We start from the raw sequence: 7,012 nt of genomic DNA, 5'->3' as shown, positions 1-7,012 counted from the left end.
GACTCCTTTTAAATGAGCTGTTGACCAGTTCTGAGACTACTGAATCAGGCAGCCGCACCTAGCCTCCGGGTTAGAGAGCAAGGGCTTGATTTGGGAACCTCGTGAACCAACAGACCTCCTTTAGTTTATGACTTTGTGAAACTATAAAAGTTTTAAATTGAACAGGTCTGAGCCTGTGTTTAATTCAGTCCTATATAATTCGGCATCGAGCTCACACTCTGTCATACTGACTTTTCATTATATTCCACCATAACTTACCTTTCCACACATAGTCGTAAGTGAAAGCGCATAAAATATGTATTTAGATTTTGATAACAGCAACCTTAAATTGCATGATGATAGCTAATACCATTCTAACCTGAATCAAACAAATTTGCAAGAGTACATTTCTTGCTTATTTGATCTTTCAACCAGGCCACAATTGGCACTGTCAACTAATTTATTTTTTAGTAAATAATACATTTGTTTAAGAAGATTATCTTGCCAGAATATCTGGAGATTTTCCAATGTTACGAAACATTTGTTTTTATGCCCAAGCAAATTTAAATGGTTTTGGCATTGTCTTAAAAGTGATGGTCCATTGTCAAGTGAATTCCCACTGACCATAGATAGCTATTTGGAAAATTCCATTGAATATAACAGGAATTAATCCAAGAAAACATCAAAGCAAGAATAGTTAAAAAGCAAAAAGGAGCCTTAGAAGTTGGCCCTTTGACTTTACTTGAAGCTTTATCTAAGAAAGGACTGTAAAATCTGGTGCTTTATAGAGGGATACAAGGTAAGATGCACACAACCTAGTTCCCCTTTCCCAAACTCTAGCATTAATTAATTAAATCTGCTGGAATTGTACTTATGTAAAACTCATATATATGAGATTAGATTGAGGTAGGGTGATAACATGTTAGTTCTGTTGCTCTGAAGTTGCTTGGAATGTCAAATTCAAATGCATTTTTGTAGTAATTAAAATTACTGCATGGCAGATCGCAAAGCAAAAATAAAGCAATTCATGCAAAACAATTCTGAAGCAGTCTGTATTGGTGCTGTTTAATTATTCCCATTGGGCATGGACAAGCATTCAACTGTAGTGCTAACAATGTCAGGGGAATTTGTAGCTCTATGAAAATGTGGCAAGTAGAGGGAGCCCCTTAGGTAGAGAACTAGTCACTTCAAAGACAAGCTCTCCAGCCAGAGGGCAACAAGAGTTCTGCTCCTGGGTGCCTCTGCCCTGTAAGGGAGTGCAGACATTGACAACCTGCCCTTTCCTCTGCTTGAGAAGGGAGAAACCCGTCAGGGAGCAGTTGCTGAAGAGCAGCAACCAAGGACAGCCTGCAACCAAGGACAGCCTGCAATCCTGAGGCAGGAGCATGGAGTGGAGAGCAGTCAGTAGTGCTGGAGCTCCAGCTGTTGCCTGGGCTCTTGCAGTGGCAGCAGCAATTCCCTCACTAGTAGTCCCCCGCTACCACCAGGTGCATATTCACTCCATGGAGTGACAGAGAAGGGCTACTTTAATGCTGTTACTTAGGATTTACACATGTGAGAGTAGACTCCCCAGGGAGCCTCTGCCCTGAGCATTTGCTATGAAAGCAGACAATTTATAAAATAAGGAGAAGAGTAAAGGAAAACAAACAAGGGAAAGGTTTATTGTGCCATCTTTTCTACCATTTGGGGGGTTTTAGGGAAGGGGTGCTGTGCATGTATAACTTGTAAACCCAGCTCAGTAGGGCCATGCAAAATTTCACCAATGGTTTCATTTTGATTTCGCTGTTTCGAGCTCAAAACTAGCCAAAACAGAGCGCTTCAAAACAGCCTCCAAATGAGGCAAGTCAAAATGTTTTGAAACGTTTCAAGTTTCAAAACTTAAGCTGACTTGCCAGCAGGGCAAGTACTAAAGTAAGGAGAAGGAGGGGAAAGAAGGGGAAAAGAGTGCTCCCATTATTGACTGTGTAGCTGGCCAGTGACTGTCATCCTTTCCTGAGGTCCCTTCCAATCCCAATGCTCTGGGGGAGGGATGGAAAAACTGCATAAAAGGCAGCATTGTTTGAACTGCCCTGCTTTCTGCCTTGGTGTCAGTCACTGAGCTGTGTGTTCCAGTTTTGCCTGTCAGCGGCTAGGGGTGCAGGGCCCCAAAGCCCAGACTCCCCCTGCACCCATCTCCTTGACAGCTGGCAGGCTTTGTGACCACAGCAGGGCCTAGGAGGCCTACAGTTTTCACCCCCCTGTGCCCCAAGACACACAGGCAGTTGCACAAGCACCCATGTCACACGTTTTGCCCATCAGCAGCCAGAGGTGCAGGGCTCCAGACCCCAGAAGCCCCTGCACTTATCTCCTTGACAGCTGGCAGGCTTTGTGGCCTCAGCAGGGGCTAGCAGGCCTGCAGCTTCCACCACGCTGTGTCTTAACACATGCACGGCATGAGTTTTACTTGTCCGCAGCTTGAGGTGCAGTTTCTCCAAAAGCCCTCCACCGGTCTCCTTGAAACTTGGCATACTTTGTGGCCTCAACACGGGCTACCATTCCTACATGTTTTATCTAAATCAGGCCAGAAATGACAAAGTTATAGGCCATTTCGAGCTTCCCCATTATAGCCTATGAGCAAAATGTCAGAACAGCATCAAAATGGCAAAACTATTTCTATGAAACAAAATGGAACAGTGGTTTCGACTTGAAATTCAAAACGAAAGGCTGTTCTGTCAAAACGTGGAAATGTAAGTCAAAACAGAACAGTGCCATCTCGCATAGCCCTACAGCGGTTTTGTTTCAGCGGTGTTTCAGGTCGCTTTGTTACCCAAAACACCACATCTGAATCAAAACAGAAGACTCAGAAATATCTCCCAAATGAAACAAGGCATCCAAAATTTTTTGGAAGTGTTTTGGAAAATTTTGGAGTTTCGGAGCTGGGCTTGCTGGGAAATAGTCATACGCTGATGCCCTGCCATGCAACTCAGCTCCACAGGGAGCAGAGATCTGTGCCAGGGGTCTCCTCACTGCCACTGCCCACCCCACACTGCCCTGGCAATGCAGGGCTGCATGGGGCAGGCAGCAACAGCAAGGAGACCCCAGCGGAGATCTCTGCTGTCTGCGGAGCCAGGTCAAGCTGCGGGGCACTTCTGGTCCCCGCTATGAGACCTGGCTCCACAGGGAGCCAAGATCCAGGGTTGCACAGGGCAGGCTGTGGTGACAAGAAGAACCTGGCACAGCTCTCTGCTCACTGCAGAGCCAGGAAGCATGGCAGGGCAGTGCTGGTCCCTGCCACACAACCTGGCTCTGCAGGGAGCAGAGATCTGTGCCAGGGTGTCCTCACTGCTGCTGCTCCTCACCCTGTGCAGACCCACATTGCCAGAGCAGCCGCAACCACAGGCTTGCTCACCACTCTACACTGCTTCCCTGCCCCATGACTTGACAGGAATCAGAGATCCACGCTGGGGTCTCCTTGCCTGCATGGAGGGCAGTGGCCCTCCCCCTCCGCTAAAAGAGCCACCCACAGCCCCATCCTTCCCGCTGAGGCCCTGCAGCCCCATGGCCCACCTGGATGGGCAGTAGGGCTATGCGAAGCTTGCAGCCCGCTTGAAACAGATTTGGAAGTGATTTGGCAGAGCTGAACTGAAACACCAAAATGAAACACTGTCCTCCAAAATGTCCAAATCTGAAACCAAAAACACACCCAAAAAACCCAGCCATTTTGCACAATGCTACTAACCGTTCGGATGCTGTGACAGATGTAGAAAAAGAAAATAAAATACGCTTTAACTGAAGAGGCAATGCTTTGGTTTGACCCAGCTCTGCAGCACAGGTACAGTTCAAGCACTTTAGTAAGCCTTTTTTGATGCTTTTATCTTTTTGGAGATTCCATCAGCTATTAGATATGTAACCTTGGGTGCGACACTACCCACGCCCTCACCTGAATAGTGGGATCCTGGGTACCCAGTAGCCAGTGGCCCCACCCAGCTTCCTGGGTAGCTGCTGCAGGGTCCCCAAGCGGAGAGCTTCCCCTTACAATCAAGCAACCTTGTAGATGGTTATTAAACTATTTACAGGTTGTAATTATTTATTAGGTAATATATAACCAATGCAATAGAACAAGTGTTACACCTCATGACCTGGTGATGGTGGGTTAAGGGTTAATGCTTCTTGGATACACTTTACACTAATTATACAAATTAGCCACAATAAATAAGGCACCAATAAATAAATACATTGATACTCCAACTAATAAACCATCAAGAACTTATTTACATAGTCTATAACTTATACGCTGTGTACTGAGGACCCTGTGTGCACTGCCCCTGACTGGGTGTCTCAGGGAGCAGGACTGCGTCTGTGTCCCTGGCACAGGATCTGTGGGTGGTCCCCAATGCTGGCATCCCTTGCACAAGCTCCAGGGGTCTTTGTGAAGCAGGTGGTGGCTTCTTTTCTGCAAGAGAGCCAATGCCACTGCCCTGGCTCAGCAGAGAGCAGTGCCTGGGCTGTAGGTTGTAACACAGTTTCCCCTTCCCAGCACAGCCTCACAGCACCTGGCAAATGCAGCCCCTCCCCGGGCCTTGCCTGGCTCCACGTGGCTGGAGCAGTCACTGCCCTGGTAGCCCAGGCCTCCTTCCAGCACCTGAGCCTACCTGTCCCTGGTGCCTTCTCACTCACAGGGGAAAAACCAGGGCAGTCTCCAACCTCTTCCCCTGGCCCTGCATCCCCTCTTCTACTGTGCCCACCCAGCCACACCGGGGCTTGCAGGAGGGTCTTTCCAGGCTTGGAGTCTCCTCACAGGCAGACTCTCTCTTGTCCTGCCCCAGCAGGGCTTGGAGGAGAAGGGAGGGAGAACAGGCACAGTGCTGCCTCTCACTGCTACTTCTGCAGGGCTCTCACCGGGGCTTTTGGAGGGGTGGCCATGGGAAGATCCTTTCCCTGGTCTCCAGCCCATCTCTCACCCCCTCTCCTTTGTTCTCCCTGCCCCCGGAAAACTGCTTCCCAATTTTAACCAAGCCTCTCAGCTAATCCCAGGCCAGGGCACTTCCCAGGCTTCTGCTAACATCTCTCATTCAAACCCTGCTGGGGTTACAATCACCCCTCCCACTTCCAAGCAGGATACCTCCAAGACAGGTTCACTCGCCCTCAGGGTAAACAGTGTCCTACTGAGACAAACTCTGTCTCTTCACACTCTGTCCCTCTGCAGGGCAGCCCTTCCTATTCCTTCAGGTGGGTCCATTTTTAATGTTGCTACAGATAAAAGTACCAAAAAAGTCCCACTAAAGTGCTCAATCTATTCAGATGTCAGGTGAGCCAGGTCCAACTAATGCAATGCTTCTTCTGGCATGTGTTAGGCTCCAGGAGGAGCCCCGTGGACTTTATAATAATGTGCCAGTTTTTAAAAATTTTTGCATCTGTAAGCAGCCTTTGTGCCACTGATCACTAGCATGTGCTAACCTTATCACCAACTAACATTCCTTGCAATTAGCACCTGTTAATTCTAATGTGTGATCTCACACTAAGACAGTAATGGCTGTTACCTGCCCCCCCAACACAGGTTTACTGTATTATAAGTCAGAATGTGAAGTGGAGGAGCAAGCCATTCCTGCTCCTCTAACATAGTAGGGCAGTCCAAAGTGTGAGCGGTTAGTTCCTACTTTGCTTCAGCCAGCAATGAGTCAGTATTGGCAGTGCAATGTATTCTGTGTTAGTAAAATCCTGGGGTAAAAGCAGATGTCTGGTTTATCCTTAGTCTGACAGTCCCAGGCTTTGACTCTCATCAAAAGAGTAGGGGGGATGCTGTTTACACTTACAGCATGAAGGGCAGTTAGCTCAAATAGCCCCAATTGTCTGTGGGGGAAAAACGTGGTATCTTATAGGTATTTCACAGGAACCTACAGTGGGACAATGAGCTTGTACCTCTGCAAGGTCCCAGAATAAAAGAGTTTGTGGGGAAGAAATCTTCTGTTTTTAGCTATAGGTATAGATTATCGCCTCTCACAGAATGAGGAGAAACAGGGACCAAGCTGAGACTCGAAATTATAATTCAGTCAATGCAATAGTGCCTAATACTCTGGTCTATTAGTAAATCCACAGTCTAGTCCTTAGTGAGTAAAGAAGTCTGAGATAAAGGAAACCAGATGTGTGATTTCCTGTATCTTTGTCATAAGATGAACACATAAAAGGTTTATTCCTGAAAGCAGTTCAGATTACACCATTAGTGAAAATAACTGTTGTTTTTCTTGAGACGGCACAAATTCTGCTGGAGCATGTGAGCTACTGCACGCTGTGACATGCAGGTATATGAAAACATATAGAAACCCCCACGTTAGGAACGAATGAGGTCGAAGTGAAGTTTCAGAGCAGTCAGGAAAAGCATGTCAAGAGATGCCTTTGCAGATGGATTTTGGGAAGGCTGAGAACAAGAATGAGGATGAGAGGCATGGCAGTTCTGTATGGAGAGGACCAAGGGGTGAAAAGATGGTCATCTGCACTGGAGAGAGATGAAAGATCCAGAGCCATTTGGAGGATGACCCAAATAAAGAGATGGGAGCAAGAAGCAGTGAATAAAGAAAAATAGGGTGGGGGGAGGTTGTGTACAGAACTCTTCCTATGCTGCCACAAAGGCCATGGCCCCATGAGCAGGGGTGTGCGTTTGCAACAGCACAAATAATAGTGGCACAAATTTGTTCTGCTACTTTGTGTTGCAGTGCATGCCTCTGCCTGTATTGTCCTGCTTCTCCATGTGCTTGGGGAGTGGGAGGGAAGGTGCTAGCTGAAGCACAGGGTGTCTCAATGTAAAGCTAGCCAGCAGGCAGCCCCCACAGTGTCCCAGCCAGCCAGAAAGTGGCACGTGGAGATGAGGGAGCAGGCTGCCCAGAGCCCCTGTGCTAAGGCACCCTGTGGCCCAGCCAGCCACTTCAGAGTGCCTCGAGATGGGGGAGCAGGCAGCCCTGAGGCATGTGGATCCAAGGGGGCAGCCAAGGCAGGGCCAGGGCCAGGGCTGCCTGCTCCCTTGTCTCCAGTCATGCTGCACCCCAGCCAGCCAATCCCT

This window comes from Crocodylus porosus, unplaced genomic scaffold (assembly GCF_001723895.1).
Source record: "Crocodylus porosus isolate Cpor-Errol unplaced genomic scaffold, CroPor_comp1, whole genome shotgun sequence".
Classification (NCBI taxonomy): Eukaryota; Metazoa; Chordata; order Crocodylia; family Crocodylidae; genus Crocodylus; species Crocodylus porosus.
Note: the sequence above shows the minus strand (reverse complement) of the source record.